This window comes from Balaenoptera physalus, assembly GCF_965194825.1.
Source record: "Balaenoptera physalus genome assembly, chromosome: 5".
NCBI lineage: Eukaryota > Metazoa > Chordata > Mammalia > Artiodactyla > Balaenopteridae > Balaenoptera > Balaenoptera physalus.
Genome location: NC_138884.1, coordinates 16211617 through 16229418, shown reverse-complemented (window position 1 = coordinate 16229418; position 17802 = coordinate 16211617). Strand labels below are relative to the sequence as shown.

The following is a 17802-nucleotide window of genomic DNA, read 5'->3' as shown; positions in this document are numbered from 1 at the left end:
ATATAATTAATTTTTAAATTAAATTTTTATACTTTTTGTTAAATAAGACCTCTACTATAATGATGAATAATATTAGTCATAAGGGTGTTACTGTCATATTCCTAATTTTAATAGAAGTAGTTTTAGCATTTCACAATTTAATATATTTGCTCTTGATTTTTGTTAGAAAATCTTTAAGTAGTTTTCTTCTATTCCTACTTTATGTAGAGCTTCAATTAGAAATGGTAGTTGACAAAAAAAAAATCAACAAAACGAAAAGACAACTTACTGAATGGGAGAAAATATTTGTGAATGATATGACTGATAAGGGATTAATATCCCACATATACAAACAGCTCATACAACTCAACATCAAAAAAACAAACAACCCAATTTAAAAATGGGCAGAAGAACTGAATAGACATTTTTCCAAAGAGGAAATGCAGATGACCAACAGGCACATGAAAAGATGCCCAACATCATTTATCATCACAGATATGCAAGTCAAAACCACAATGATATACCATCTCACACCTGTCAGAATGGCTATCATCAAAAAGAACACAACTAACAAATGTTGGTGAAGATGAGGAAAAAAGGGAGCCCACCTACACTGTTGGTAGGAATGTAAATTGGTGCAGCCACTGTGGAAAACAGTATGGAGGTTTCTCTCACACCGGTCAGAATGGCCATCATCAAAAAATCTAGAAACAATAAATGCTGGAGAGGGTGTGGAGAAAAGGGAACCCCCTTGCACTGTTGGTGGGAATGTAAATTGATACAGCCACTATGGAGAACAGTATGGAGGTTCCTTAAAAAACTAAAAATAGAACTACCATACGACCCAGCAATCCCACTACTGGGCATATACCCTGAGAAAACCATAATTCAAAAAGAGTCATGTACCAAAATGTTCATTGCAGCTCTATTTACAATAGCCAGGACATGGAAGCAACCTAAATGTCCATCATCGGATGAATGGATAAAGAAGATGTGGCACATATATACAATGGAATATTAGCCATAAAAAGAAATGAAATTGAGTTATTTGTAGAGAGGTGAATGGAGTTAGAGTCTGTCATACAGAGCAAAGTAAGTCAGAAAGAGAAAAACAAATACAGTATGCTAACACCTATACATGGAATCTAAGGGAAAAAAGAAGGTCATGAAGAACCTAGTGGTAAGATGGGAATAAAGACACAGACCTACTAGAGAATGGACTTGAGGATATGGGGAGGGGGAAGGGCAAGCTGTGACAAAGTGAGAGAGTGGCATGGACATATATACACTACCAAACGTAAAATAGATAGCTAGTGGGAAGCAGCCGCATAGCACAGGGAGATTAGCTCGGTGCTTTGTGATCACCTAGAGGGGTGGGATAGGGAGAGTGGGAGGGAGGGAGATGCAAGAGGGAAGAGAAATGGGAACATATGTATATGTATAAGTGATTCACTTTGTTATAAAGCAGAAACTAACACACCATTATAAAGCAATTATACTCCAATAAAGATGTTAAAAAAAATTAAATTAAAAATAGAACTACCATATGACCTAGAAATTCCACTCCTGGGTATATATCCAAAAAAACCAAAAACACTAATTCAAAAAGATACATGCACCCCAATATTCACAGCAGCATTATTTACAATTACCAAGATATAGAAGCAACCTAAGTGTCCATCAACAGATGAATAGATAAAGAGGATGTGCTATACATATCCAATGGAACACTACTCAGCCATAAGAAAGAACAGAATTTTGCCATTTGCGGCAACATGGATGGACTTGGAGGGTATTATACTAAGTGAAATAAGTCAGACAGAGAAAGAAAAATACTTTATGATATTGCTTACATGTGGAATCTAAAAATACAACAAACTAGTGAATATAACAAAAAAGAAGCAGACTCACAGATACAGAGCACAAACTAGTGGTTACGAGTTGGGGGGTGGAGAATAGAAGAGCAGGGGAGTGGGAGGTACAAACTATTGGGTGTAAGATAGGCTCAAGAATGTATTGTATAACATGGGGAATATAGTCAATATTTTGTAAAATCTGTAAATGGAAAGTAACCTTTAAAAATTGTATAATACAATAAAAAATTTAAAAATAAAAGAAATGGTAGTTATATTCTACCAATGTCTTCTCAGCATCTATTATTACACTCATATATTTTTTTCTTCTTTGACACATTGATGCCATGAGTTATTCTGATAATCTTCATAATGATGAACCATACTTGCAGTTTCGTTGTTGGTTATTGTGTCTTAGTTTCCTTAACACGCTTCTGGATTTGCTTTGCACTTGTGTTGTAAAGAATATTTGCTCCATCTCTATTAAGGGATTTATATATAATCTATCACACTTTGGTATTAAGGTTATCTAGGAATTCTAACATAAATTAAGGCATTTTCCATACTTTTCTATAACCTGAACTAGTTAAATAATATGCAGAGTATTATTTTTAAAAATTTAAATAGAATTTAGCTTTAAATTCCTGTTTCTCTTTATTTTCTAATCCTCTCCATAGTTATTATTCTCTCACAGTTTTTTTTCCTTTTCTTGCACCAATTTCTGTTTATTTTACCAATAAATATCTGTTTTATTCCAAATGTGCTCCATAGAGTTTCACAAAATAATATCTCATGATTTTTATGATTTTTTTTCTGGCAAATACATACAATCAAATTTTGTTAAATGTTCCAAAACAAAAGCAAATCCAGTTTCTAGAATATAAACATCTATGTACATCTATTAAAACAAAATTATTGATTACATTATTCTTCTAGTTCTTTTATCAACTTGATCTGTCAAATTCTGAAAGAGGCATTATATTAATATCACCCACTATAAATTACATTTTTTATACAGTCTTCCCTGTGTTCTTAGGAGTTTATAGATTTGTCAGTATGTTTGGTGCATAAAGTTGTATAACTATAGATTATTCTCAGCTTGCACCTTTTATCATTATATAATAAAAAGCTTTGTCCTGTTTAATGATGCTGTCCTTGAATGCTGTTCTGTCTTATGTTAGTAGTTTCATATTTTGCTTTTAATTTGTTTACGTTTGCCTGGATATCTTTGCTCTTACTTTTGTATCCAAACTTTTTTCTTTTCCATCAGCTCTATTTCAGTGGAAGTCCACAGTCTAAATGTTATGCCTAATCTTCCCTTTTCAGGTTATTGAGTCCTTTTGGATGAGTCATTATTTTACTTTTCCTGTTCAAATTGATTAAACACTAAAGCAGTAAAACCCCAACAAAATTCAGATGCATATTGATTACAAGAGATAAATTTAAAGAGATAGCATGGAACGACTGTGCTCCTTGGCACCCACACACGGTAGATAGAGTCTCTCAAACTTTGGTGACTCAGTGAGAAAATGGAGGCAGTTGACTTAAAAAAAAACTTACTCCTCAGAGGTGTGAAAATAAAACCTGTCCGCGGACAAAGTTCTCTGGTTATGACACGTTGAAAGAATTATGCAAATTTTTCTAGAGATTCTCTATTGTTATTCTCTCACCTATAAAACCTTAGTCCGGGAGCCATATTCCTTCTTGTTAGGCCTCCCTAGTTCTACTCTCAGATCTAAACTGAGCTTTCTGATCTCAGGAGACGCATCTTTCAGCTTAGTAAAAAAACAGGCCTAAAATTTTCAGAGAAACAGCTTCTCTTGGATATGAGCTGGTCTCAGATTTACCTACGTATTTATTTTTAATTTACTTTCCTTTCTTTGGTCAAAACCTCTTAGTAGATAACTGTTTAACCTGGCAATTAAATCAGTGATGATGTGAAACGAAATTCCTAGGAAACTTCCAAGATTTCCTTTAGCTTGTTATGTTATGTTTTGTTTTGAGGAGTATAACGCACAGAGTAAACTCTCCTTCCCTTTTCCTCTATGTCCTCCTTGTGGAGGGAGTCCCATTATTACCGTAAAATGCCTGGTCAATCTTTACTCCCTCACCTCCCTCCTTCAGGGAAGAAGTAAGGTTGGGGACTCGTCTAGTGCAGTCACTTATGACTCTTGCTCTTAGAAACCAGCAGAAATCAGAGAGCACGCATTCTGCTTTCTTCCTTTGTGTCTCATGTTCTAAATGGTTTGGCCTATCCCTGAAGGAAGCAGGCGGTAAGGGATGTAGAGGTAATTTCATATCAGGAAAACGAAAGGATCTGGCATATTGAATTTAAAACATATTTGCTAAAGAAGTGGAATTTGGGAATCACAATAACACTTAAATTCTAATTGAGGACTTCCCTGGTGGCGCAGGGGTTAAGAATCCTCCTGCCAATTCAGGGGACACGGGTTCAAGCCCTGGTCCGGGAAGATCCCACGTGCCGTGGAGCTCATGCACCACAACTACTGAGCCTGTGTTCTAGAGCCTGAGAGCCACAACTACTGAAGCCTGCGTGCCTAGAGCCCGTGCTCTGCAACAATTTAAAAAAAATTTTTTTTAATTAAAAAAAAAATGCTAATTGAAATTTGGTGGTTTTCACTTTACATTGTTCCATGTGGATGTTTTTTGAAGTTGATTGCTAACTTCAATGTCTTAGATTTTAAGTGATAGGTCACCTATGTTTTCTTTCTTTCTTTCTTTCTTTCTTTCCTTCTTTCTTTCTTTTTTTTTTTTAATTAAAAAACCCTGGCTTGGTCCTGTAGCTATTGTAGTTCAGTAGTAGCTTCTGTGTCCTAGAAATAATCACTTTAAGCCCTAGGTTTTCGTGGATTTTTTCATTGATAAAACTCTAGCTTGTGCTAGTGGCTGATTTAAAGGAGCTAGTTAGCTGTATGCAAGTATGCTGGGTGGGGTTTAGAAAATTCCAAGAGATCTCAAGGATATCAACAAGATAAATTCAGCTATTGAACACCTCACTGGCCTTACAAAGGCAGACCAGCCAGAATCAGCAAAAATTCAAGCTTTAGATGATACAGGCTTTAAATAGGAGGTTCTGTAGCTTTTACTTGACCTGAGTTGACCTAACATTTGCAAAAAGTCATTTCTTATGTAGAACTCTTAGAAATTAGGAGGCAAAACACAAATTTTCTGTTGTTCCGGAGGTTTTAGCCTGATAGAGGCATACCTCACTTTATTGCCTTCCACTTTATTGCAATTCACAGATTTTGTGTTTTTTACAAATTGAAGGTTTGTGGCAACCCTGCATTGAGCAAATCTATCGGTACCATTTTTCTGATAGCATTTGCTCAATTCATGTTTCTGTGTCAGACTTTGGTAATTCTTGCAACATTTCAAACTTTTTCAATATTATTACATTTGTTATGGTGATCAGTTATCTTTGATATTACTATTCTAATCGTTTTGGGGCACCACGAACCGCACCCATATAAGACGGTAACTTAATGAAAAAATATTTTGTGTGTTCTGACTGCTCCACCAGCCAGCCATTCCCCCATCTCTCTCCCTCTCCTCAGGTCTCCCTATTCCCTGAGGCACAACAATATTGAAATTAGGACAATTAATAACCCTACAATGGCCTCAAAGTGTTCATGTGAAAGGAAGGGTCTCCCATTTCTCACTCTAAATCAAAAGCTAGAAATTATTAAGCTTATTGACAAAAGCATGTCAAAAACCAAGACAGGCTGAAAGTTCGCTCTCTTGAACAAAACGGTTAGCCAGGTTATGAATGTGAAGGCAAAGTTCTTGAAAGAAATTGAAAGTGCTACCCCAGTGAACACACAAATGATAAGAAAGCAAAACAGTCTTATTGCTGATATGGAGAAAGTTTTAGTGGTCTGGATAGAAGATCAAACCAGCCACAACATTCCCTGAAGCCAAAGCCTAGTCCAGAGAAAGGCCTTGACTCTCTTCAGTTCTATGAAGGCTGAGAGAGGTGAGGAAGCTGAAGAAGAAAAGTTTAAAGTTAGCAGAGGTTGGTTCATGAGGTTTAAGAAAGAAGCCATCTTCAAAACATAAAAGGGCAAGGTGAAGCAGCAATTGCTTATATAGAAGCTGTGGGAAGTTATCCAGAAGATCTAGCTAAGAAAATTAATGAAGGTGGCTACACTAAACAACAGATTTTCTATGTAGATGAAATAGCCTTCTATTGTAAGAAGGTGCCACCTAGAACATTCATAGCCAGAGAGCAGAAGTCAATGCCTGGCTTCAAATCTTCAAAGGACAGGCTGACTCTCTTGTTAGGGGCTCACACAGCTGGTGACTTGAAGTTGAAGTCAATGCTCATCTACAATTCCCAAAATCCTGGGGTCCTTAAGAATTATGCTAAATCTATTCTGCCTGTGCTCTATAAATGGAACAACAAAGCCTGAATGACAGCACATCTGTTTACAACATAGTTTACAGATTATTTTAAGCCCACTGTTGCAAATTACTGCTAAGAAAAAGAGATTCCTTTCAAAATATTTCTGCTTATTGACATGAACCTGGTCATCCAAGAGCTCTGATGGAGATGTACAATGAGATTAATGTTGTTTTTCATGACTGCTAACACAACATCTGTTCTGTAGCCCAGGAATCAAGGAGTTATTCTGACTTTCAAGTCTTATTAAAGCATATTTTGTAAGGCTATGGTTGTCATAGATAGTAAAAAGATCAGTGGTTGTCAGGGGTTTGGGGGAGGGAGGGATGAATAGGCAGAGCAGAGAGGATTTTTAAGGCAATGAAACTACTCTGTATGATACTATAAATGTGTGGTTACATGTCATAAATTTGTCCAAACCAATAGAATGTAAAACACCAGAGCAAATTCTAAGGTAAACTATGGATTCTAGGTGATAATGATGTGTCAATGCAGCTCCATCAACTATAACAATGTACCTACTCTCGTGAGGGATATTGATCATGTGAGAGGCTATGCATGTGTAAGAGCAGGGAGTATATGGGAAATCTTTATACCTTCTGTTCAATTTTGCTTTGAATGTGAAACCTGTCTAAAAAAATAAAAAGTCTATATATTTTTAAAGGTGATAAAATATTGCTCAGCTTTGTTCTCAGACCAAAGAGATAGAAGGATAAAACTAAATATGGGAAGACAAGAGTATTAAGCTCAAGGTAAGGAGGGAAATTTCCTTAGAAGAAAAATTCACTTACTAGGATAAAAACTTAGATAATATGAAAAGGAAATTTACATCTTAGAGGCCAAGATAGATAAATAGGAAAATATAAAGAATACTCAGTTCTAGCTTCTCTTAAAATAAGATATCGATAAGGGATAGAGGAGTTTATTTGCTATTAAATCAATGAAATTAATAGGAAACCAGAAAAATTCAACACAAGAGAAGCCAAATCCAAAATAATATTTCAGAGTGTGCCAGGATCTAAGAAAATATTCATAGGTAGCCTCAGACACAAAAAGAGAATTTAGAGTCAGAGCAATTGAGGGACTATCTCATATAAGTTTGTCTCTACAAAGTGGTTGAAGAAAACGAAGCAAGATTTTAAAGGGAAAGGGTAGAAAAATCAGTGCAGAAGGAAAAGAAAAACAACAGTATTATTATTATTTGAGTTTCAAAGTAATATAACCATAATAAAGTGAGAGTATCAATATTTATTCTACCTTAAAAGTTTCTGAAATTTAGATCTTAAGGCATGATATAGAAAGAAGAGACATAGGACAAGAGAGCCAGGGAGGACAATAACATTATATCCAATTCCTGGGTTGATTGTTGCTGATGGCAGGATATGTCCTATGTGGAATTATTCAATTCAAAAGGACGGAGCACAAGATTTGATTAAACTATGGATGATTTTATCAGACCCAAAACTTCTTAATACCCCCTTTTTTTACTAAATAAGAGTACAAAACAAAATTTAGAGAACTATATTAGAAAAATCAAACATCTGGGCCATATAGCAAAGAAAAAACAAGGCACCCAGTGCCAGGAAACTGTACTACACCTACATGTAATAGAGGAAAGAGAAAGAAAGAGAGATCAATTTAAGAAGCAGTTTAAGAGATATTAAAAACTACGGAGTCTTCTTGCAAGTCATATAGAAATAGTAGAGTTCAATGGAACAATGTACCCCACCACTTCAGGAAAAAAGTAGAAAGAAATGCTAACCAACACATAGGCTGTTCAAAACCTGTGGAAAGATAATGTCCTGAGGACCAAACACCAGTGGAATGGGTCTTTGCTAGTTTCTAGGAACATCAACTCAGTTGAGGAACCTGAAGAGGGTGATTCTCCAACCGAAACAAATGTAATGATGAGTGAAAATACCTCCCTTAGAGGCAGGTTTTGTATAAGTAGGTCTCAATACTAACAGTACACTGGAGTTACCTGAAGAGCTTTTTAAAGCCAGTACTGTCACAGATATCTGCCCAGAGGTTCTAATTTAATTAATTTGGGGTAAGGCTTAGTCATCAGTGTTTTGTAAAAGCTCTCCAGGTGATTCTAAGGTGCAGCGATAGTTGAGAACTACTGTTTTATAGTCGTAAGCAAGAAATTCTCAACCCCGGAGGTACGTTAGAATCCCATAGAAAGCTTTTAAAACATATCTATGCCTGGATCCAAAGCCAGAGGGTGGAATCTGAACACGAGGAGCTTTGCCCGGCTTCCTCAGTGATTCTAAACCACAGCCAGACTTGAAAAACAAGGGATCAAACAATCCACAAGAGGTGTTGGTGGCAGTCACTGTTCACAGGCTAAAAAAGGAAATGCCTGCTCACAAAACCTTGGGAAGATTTACCCATGCTCAGTTAGCTATGAGATGCCAGAAACACAGTGCTCAAATGTGAATTGGAAAGTCAAAGGTTTTAAATAAGCAAGAAAGACACACGCTTTAGTTAAGACCTAGATGACCGAGGATGCCAAGATTGTAAATTTCTAAACTTTGGAAAAATTCTGCAATATCCCAAATGCCATTCAATAAAAGAGACAGTTTAAAGGAGACTTTCCCCCTGAATATAATAAATCTTTGATGCCTGAGAAACTATTGCAAATGGTATGTTTTTATCTATTTTTTGATTGTTCGTTGCTAATATATAGATATACAATTAATTTTTGTACCATGTCCTTGAATTCAGTGAACATGCTAAATACATCTGTTAATTTTAATTGTTGATTCTATGTTCAAAATCACATTATCTATGAAAAATGACACTTTATTCTTTTTCCATCAATTTGTTTAACTTTAAGATAACTTGCCTTATTATACTGGCTGGGACCTCCAGCAAAAATGTTAATTAGAAGTGGTGATAATGGACATTTTAGTCTAGGTCCTAATTTCAAAGTCAAAACTATTGCTATTTCACCTTTAATTGTGATGTATGCTGTGGGGTTTTTTGTTTACTTACTTGAGGGAAGCACAGTTTATCAGACTAGATGTATTTGTTTTCTATTGATATATAACAAGCTACCATAAATTTAGTGGCTCAAAACACCCCTTATTTATTAGCTCACAGTTCTGTAAGTCAGAAGAAGTCCAGGGGGCTTCAGCTAGGTTTTCTACTTAGGGTCTCACAAGATCAAAATCAAGGTGTTAACCAAGTGGGCTCTTAACTGGAGACTCTGGGAAAGAATCCACTTCTAGGCTCAGTCAGGTTGTTGGCAGAATTCAATTCACTGTGATTGAAAAACCAAGGCCTCTGTTTTTTTGCTCAGTGCCAACCACAGTCCCTAGCGAGGGTGACTTTGATTGTCTCTGACTTCCCTTGCTGCTACCAACTGGAGAAAACTTTGTTTTCAAAGGGCTCCTTGTGATTGGATTAGATTAGTTCCCATCCTTTTGCTATATAATGTAATAGAATCCCTGGACTGACAACTCATCAAATTCACAAATGCCACCCACATTCAAAAGAGAGTGTATTATATAAAAGCCAGTGTCATTGATGGCCATACTTAAAATTCCACCTATGACCCTGTGGAAGTTTCCTTATCTTTCCACTTTGCCTTCATTTTTATCACGGATCCTTTCTATCAAATGCTTTTTCTGAAATTTTGAGATAAGCATAGGCATTTGTTACTTAATCTAGTGAATTGTATTTATTGATTTTCAAATTTTAAACTTGCATTACTGGAATAAACATAATTTGGTCAGATATTATGGATATTTCTTTTTCCTCTTTCAATGCACTAGCTAGGACTTCCAGTACAATCTTGAATAGGAGAGGACAGAGGGGACATCCCTGCCTTCTTCCTAATCTTAGGAGAAAGCATCCAGTTTTTCACCACTAAGTATTAATTTAGCTGTAGTTTTTTGGTAGATTTTTCTATGAATTTGAGGAATTCTTCCCTTTTCCTAGTTTGCTGAGAGGGTTTATCATGAATGGGTGTTTCATTTTTGTCTATTTTTTTCTGCATCAATTGATGATTGTATGATTTTCTTCTTTAGCCTATTGATGTGAGGAATTACATTATTTGATTTTCAAATATTGAACCAGCCTTGCATATCTGGAATAAACCTTACTTGGTTGTGGTATGTAGTTATGTTTATGCATTGTTGAATTCAATTTGCTAATATTGTGTTAAGAATTTTTGTATTTATGCTCATGAGTGACATCAGTCTGTACTTTTCCTTTCTTATAATATCTTTATCTGATGTTTGATTATAGGGTAATGCTAGTCACACTGAATGAGTAAGGAAGTGTTCCCTCTGCTATTTTCTGAAACAGATTGTAGATAATTGTCATTTCATCTCTAAATGTTTGGTGGAATTCACCAGTGAAACCTGGGCCTGACACTTTCTCTTTTGGAAGGTTATTAAATATTCATTCAATTTCTTTGATAGATATAGGCCAATCCAAATTAACTATTTCTTCTTGTGAGAATTTTATAATTTGGGTCTTCAGAGAACTGGCCCATAACATCTAAGTTATCAAATTTGTTAGCGCAGAGTTGTTCAGAGTATGCCTTTATTATCTTTTTAATGTCTATGCTCTTTCATTTCTAATTTTGTCTCCTCTCTCTGTTCCTTGGTTTAAACTTCTTCTTGCCTAGAAGTTTACCAATTTTATCAATCTCTTCAAAGAATCATATTTTGGTTTCGTTGCTTTTCTCTATTGTTTTCCTAATTTTAATTACATTTATTTGTGCTCTGTATTTAAATTATTTATTTTCACCTACTTGCTTTATGTTTAATTTTCTCTCTTCTCTAATTTAATTTCTCTTGAAACTTCTTTGACCAAAGTATTATTTATAAATGTGTTTAATCTCTAAATGTTTGGGGATTTTCTAGCTGTCTTTATGCTATTGATTTCTAATTTAATTCCACTGTGCTCTGAGAGCATACTTGTATGATTTTTGTATTTTCCAACTTATTATAATATTTTTATGGAACAGAATGTCGTCTATTACTTTGAATGTCCCACATGATCTTGAGAAGAACGTGCATTCTTCTTTTGTTGGATGGAATAATCTATAAATGTTAATTAGATCAAGTTGATTGATAGCACTGTTCAGGTAAACTATATCCTTACTGATTTTCTGCCTGCTTGACCCTGCAATTACCGATAGAAGAGTGTTGAAGTCTCTAACTATAATATGGTTTGTCTATTTCTCCTTAAAATTCTATCAGTTTTTGCCTCACATATCTTGTCCCTGTGTTGTTAGGTACATACATGCTAAAGATTTTTATGTCTTCTTGGGGAATTGACTGCTTTGTCATTATATAATGGTCCTCTTTATCCCTGATCTTGTTTGAAGTCTGCTTTGTCTGAAATTAATATAACTACTCCAGGTTTTTTTAAAATTAGTGTTAACATAGTATATATTTTAATTTAACCAATTTTAAAATTTTCAACATAGGTTCTTGTAACCTACTCAAAGTACATGGTTGGGTCTGGTATTTTGTTGTTGTTGTTCTCCACTCTGACAATCTCTTTTAATTGGTGTATTTAGATCATTCGCATATGAAGTGATTATCAATATAGTTGGATTAATATCAACTATGTTTGTAACTGTTGTCTATTTTTTGCTCATAATCTTTTTTTCTCCTTTTCCTGCCTTTAGTTTTAAATAAGCATTTCATATGGTTTGTCTCTTTCTTCTGTTAGCTATTCAAATACACTTAAAAAATGTTTTTGTGTTGTTGCCTTAGAATTTGCAATACACATTTACAAGTAATCTGTACCTACTTTCAAATGGCACTACACCACTTCACGTGTAATGCAGGTATTTCATAACCAAGTGTCATGGGTTGAATTGTGTCCACCCAAAAATATTTGTTGAAGTCCTAACCCCCTTCTCTTTTTTAACAAATTATATCACTTTTCTTTTTGCATTTCACTTTGGGAAGTTCCTATTGATGTCTTCAAGCTCACTGAGTCTTTCCTTGGTGTGCCCAGTACACTGATGAACCCATCACAGACATCCCTCATTTTCCTTATAATTTTTTTTTATTTCTAGCATTTACTGTAATTCTTTCTTAGAGTTTCCATCTCTCTGCTTACATTACCCATCTCTTCTTACATGTTGTCTGCTTTTTCCTTAACATATATTCTAACATATTTATTAAGTTTAATTAATCAACCTTAACACAGGGTCCTTAACATTCAATTATAGTTATTTTAAATTCCTTGTCTGATAATTCCAAAATCTTTGTAATATCTGAGTCTAGTTCTGATGCTTGCTTTGCCTCTTCAGACTGTGCTTTTATCTTATTTTTTAGAATGTTTTATAGCTTCCTGTTAAAATCTGGATATGATATATCAGGTAATAGGAACTCAGATAAAAGTTCTTTAGTGTGAGATTTTATATTAATCAGGCTATGAGTTGGGCTTCTTTAATGTTTGCTCTAACTGTAGGTGCCCAAGGCTTTAAAAATGTCCCAGTGTTTTTGTTTTTCTCTCTCCTTTTGTCTTTGTGTTTTCTTATTCCTCAAATACAGCCTGTACTTTGCAACTCTTTCAGCTACTGAAATGGTGGTAAGGTGTTGGAAGGGAGAAACATTTTCTAATCTTATGATTACATCTCCTCTTTTAGTGTGCCTGTGACCCTGGGTCTTGACAAGTGTTTCTTGGTTCCATTCCACCATTTGCATGATACAAGAAGGCTAGAGAGGGCTAGAACTTAATAAATGTCCTTCCATCTAGGTGAGGTAAGGCCTGGTAAAGTCTTGTCCCCTGATTAGCAGTCCTTTATTATGGAGAGCACTCTGAGTATATTTTAAAATCTTACATTTCCCTGTAGGACCTGTTAGAGCAAGGAGAAGGTTTTTCTTGGCTCTTCACCAGAAGCTCGTGCAGTTCCTGGAGAAAAATTCTATCAGTTTTGCGTCACATATTTTGAAAGTACTGGGTATCCCTACCTCTGAGTTTCCCCTCACCCCCCAGTAGTTTCCCACTCTCATGCTTGTCTACCCTTCAGCTCCAGCAACCAATCAGAATTACCATTTAAGTGTCCCTCTCAGCTTATGGCTCCTGCACATTCTCCTCCAGATCTTACAAAGCAGATCTTGGCTGTGATTTGTTAGATTCTCCTGCCTCTCCAGATTTGGTATGGTGGTTTTCCCTGCAACCTGAGTTCTCTGATGAGTTCAAGAAATTTTTAGTTTGTTTGATTTTAGTTTGTTCAGCTTTTTTTCTTGCTATACGGATAAGAGTGACAACTTCTAAGCTCTTTGCATGTCAGATCTGAAACTTGAAGTCTTTGATTTTACCTTTCAGAGAAAGGATTTATTTCTGCTTCAAAAAACAAGGGCATATCACCAAATCTGATCAGAAATTGATGCATTTAAAGACTAGACATCAATCCTGGTAAAGGATGGTTTATTCCAGTTTGTAGTTATTCCTAGGATGTAACATTCTAAGAGGTCTCAGGCAGAAGTCTGAAATATTTGCAAGGTTCCCTCATCCCTGAAATTGAAATTGTAAGACATTGAACTTCAGTTTTTGTCAGCACATTCCTGTGAGACTGCTAGAAACTCTTTTCAACTTTTCACTCTGTTACCTCAACTTTTACTTTATTGGCAATCTCCTCAACAGAAAAATGGCACTAAATAATAGGCCCACGTCTCTTGGCTTTTGTCCTCCTCTGTATCTTTCTTTCTCAGCACATGCTTATTGCCTAATAACAAAGACCCTCCTTGACCAAATTCTAGACAAGTTCCTCTAATCCCTCTTTTTGAGGAGGCTTTGTTTTCTCTCAGCCTGCCTAAGCTTGACTTAGCAAAGAATCCTTCTAAGTCAATCCCTCACCCTTGATATCTGATCATTTTTGATGTCTGATCAAGTTCCTCATCCCCCATCTTTAATGTATAAGTCCTGCCTTATCAAGAATCTTATTAACTTGCTGTATAAAAAAATAAATAAAAATAAAATAAAATAAAATTCAAATCAGCTATAAATAAAGTAAAATAAAATAAAATAACAACAACAAAAAAAGAATCCTGTTCGACCACTTTAGCAAGAATCCACCAGCCCTTGGGTCTCCCTTAGAAATTTTCCTTTCACTGATTCCCTCAGTCTTATAAATCCCTGCTTGTCTTTGTTGTATTTGGAGTTGAGTGCAATCTCTCTCCCCTACTGCAATGGTCTTAGCCCTTTTGCAATAGTCTTGAACAAACACTCCCTTACCTTTTTTAACAAGTAGCAGAATATTTTTTCTTTAACACTGGTAGCTTTCTAATAACTTCAAACAGATTTTTAAAAATATATTCAGTTCATCTTTTAAAATTTTTGAATGTGGGAGGGTGGGTTAAAAACAACCTAGAGAGTCATTTCTCAAGAACAATAATTTTGAGGGCATAAGCAACTATACTAAGCACTGAACTAGGTTACATAAGTTATCTCCTTATACAACAGCTTTTTTTACAAAGATAAACTGAGGCATACTGAACATTTTTAGAGTTTATTTGAGCAAAAATTTATTCTAATCAGGCAGCATCCAATCTAGCATATAGAAAGAGCTCCAAGGAGTTGTACCAAATGGAAGATTTTATAGGCAGAAGGGAGGAGGAACAAGGAAGTTATCTAGACAAAAAAGCAGGTTGGTTATTGCAAAGTTACTTTCCTTTAAGGGATGGCAGGACTTTATCAGGCAGATTACTTAACTAGTGCTGATCAAGCAACTTCTGATTGACTAGTTCAAGATTCCATTTCTGGGAGAGTTGAAACTATCATTAACTTAAGTCTAGTGTGGTGACATAAAGCTTAATATAAATAACTCCATTTCAGGCCTGATGTCTCATTTGTAACAGCCTTATAAGAATATCATTTCTATTTTACAGATGATGAAGTGGAAGATTAAAACGTATATGTAAATTTCCCACGGTTTCACAAATATTAAAGAATGGAAAGCCAAATTTAATCCCAGATTGGTCTGATTGCAAAGATAATACTTCTCAGTACAACTTTCCACAGTCTACCTAAGCATCTTGACTTTATGAAATTACTGGGATGAGTTAGTACCATATGGCTCAGTTTAGATTTTATGTCTTATCCCACTCTTCCTAGAATGTTTTGGTCTTGGTGGATGTCTGCACATTATTTCTCTGTGGACATTTTTTCTGTAACAAAATTCTATATAGACCTATGTGTCAAGCACAGGTTGAAAAATCTTATAATATTATTTTTCAATCCCCATAACCGTTTGAGGTAGAGCCTATCAATATTTCATTCTACCTATGAGAAAACAGGGGTTAAAAGAGGTAAGTAACATTCCAATGTGGGCACAGAGAGTTGTTGCTCACCACCCGGTTCTGCAAGGGTTAAGTCATAACCCACTGCAGTTGACAACCAACAGTGCACCCTGAAAGGAATTCAGGGTGAAAAATAGGATGAGACACTCTGTGCTTTGGACAAGCAGGCCCCTTAGATAGTTGGAAGTATATCTCAGGAAGAATTTCAATGATCCCAGATTCTTGATCTTCCCATATATAGAAAAGCACTAAAATCATTAACTTGAGATATATGTTCTTTATAATTAGCAGTAGTCTTTTTTTTTTTTTTATGGCTGTGTTTGGTCTTCGTTTCTGTGCGAGGGCTTTCTCCAGTTGTGGCAAGCGGGGGCCACTCTTCATGGCGGTGCGCGGGCCTCTCACTATCGCGGCCTCTCTAGTTGCGGAGCACAGGCTCCAGATGCGCAGGCTCAGTAGTTGTGGCTCACGGGCCTAGTTGCTCCGCGGCACGTGGGATCTTCCCAGACCAGGGCTCGAACCCGTGTCCCCTGCATCGGCAGGCAGACTCTCAACCACTGCGCCACCAGGGAAGCCCTAGCAGTAGTCTTTTACCAAGCTGTATGCTTGACTACACATATTTCCCAGCCAAAAATCATATATAACTTGGCTTCTCCCCCACCTCTTCAGAGCTATTTCCCCAGAGCTAACTGAGTGGCTGTCTCCCAGGCTACAGTCCTCAGCAAGACCCTGAATAAAACTTAAACTCACAGCTCTCATGCTGTGCGCTTTTTTTAAGTGGATACCAAAGATCCGGATCCTGTACAAAGGAGCCAGTATTTGAACCACAGTCATGTTGCCTTGAATTCATACACTTAACCTCAACATTAAGTTATCTTACTTGATAAGTAGTTCTGTTGAAGCTTTATTTTGACAGATTAATGATATGGTAATTTTTTCCCCACTTATAAATTCAACCATTCATTTTAATCTCCTTTTTCAATGACTATTAATATGTAATAAATTCTAAGTTATTATAATCATGGCTAACCTATTTATCCATATAAATAAAAATTATTAAAATTTATTTCACTACATTGTACACTTACTGCTCAAGATCAGCTAAGTTCTATTTCTGTATCCATTGACACTCTCCTCCCACCTTCAGCCTTAATCATCATGTCTTCTGTTCAGAATGACATCACTGATACGTGTTAGTTCCATTTGACAGCTGTCACCATATCCTGGAAAATCCCAACATTTCCTTCAGTTACTACTGAAAATAGGCAGTACTTCACGTTTATATTATATTTATTACAATTCTAACCAAATCTGGGATAGTAGCCTCTTTAGGAAGAGACTGTATATTGTCATAAATAGAAACTTATGTCCATGGGATTAAAAAAAAAAAAAAATCAATCAGGGGCTTCCCTGGTGGCGCAGTGGTTGAGAATCTGCCTGCCAATGCAGGGGACACGGGTTCGAGCCCTGGTCTGGGAAGATCCCACGTGCCGCGGAGCAACTGGGCCCGTGAGCCACAACTACTGAGCCTGCGCGTCTGGAGCCTGTGCTCCGCAACAGGAGAGGCCGCGATAATGAGAGGCCTGCGCACCGCGATGAAGAGTGGCCCCCACTTGCCACAACTAGAGAAAGCCCTCGCACAGAAACGAAGACCCAACACAGCCATAAATAAATAAAATAAATAAATTTTAAAAAAATCATAAAATAGAATGACATTTTTGGAAATTCAAATATGTGTTTGGCAATTAAAATCTATGTTTGTCAATTTTCAGGCACATCTAGAAATATTTTTAACTGTTATTCATATATAGGTATAGCAATTTTCAAATGTGTATTAAAAAGTTTGTATTTACACAATATCAATGTTATGATACAAACTTGTAGTGGGTAGAGATACTGATGGAAGTTAATTATTTGCTTCCTCTTCATTTTTTGACATCTTGTACAAATTTCCAGAATGCTAAGAAGGGTCTAACTGGAAATTTTCAGAGAAGAATTCACTCTTGAAGGACTTTGATAATAACATGAAAATGTTTACTTCTAAATGACCTGAACTCTGCAGAATGTAGATTAACACAGATTGGACATACAGGCATATTATAAAGTCAGACAGTCACTATTAATATTTGAGATCTGCCCACACTGATTACTAAGCCCTGGATACCTCACTAAGGAAAAAAGTGTCATGGTCCCTATTCTGGAAATCTTTCAGTTCTTGAGAAAGTAGACAAATGCACATACATCAAATAATTTCAGGAAGAACTAACAGAGCAAC

At 35.9% G+C, this 17802-nt stretch overlaps 2 long non-coding RNA genes across 2 annotated transcripts in view; both read left to right on the top strand.

Moving 5' to 3' along the window:
- LOC309660850 overlaps positions 1-17224 on the top strand; it is a 71878-nt gene extending 54654 nt beyond the window's left edge. Inside the window, exon 2 of the long non-coding RNA XR_014263678.1 lies at positions 1224-17224. This is a non-coding gene — a long non-coding RNA (uncharacterized lncRNA). The remainder of the gene's footprint in view (positions 1-1223) is intronic.
- LOC309660829 overlaps positions 1-17802 on the top strand; it is a 1143314-nt gene that overhangs the window by 197062 nt on the left and 928450 nt on the right. The window lies entirely within an intron of this gene.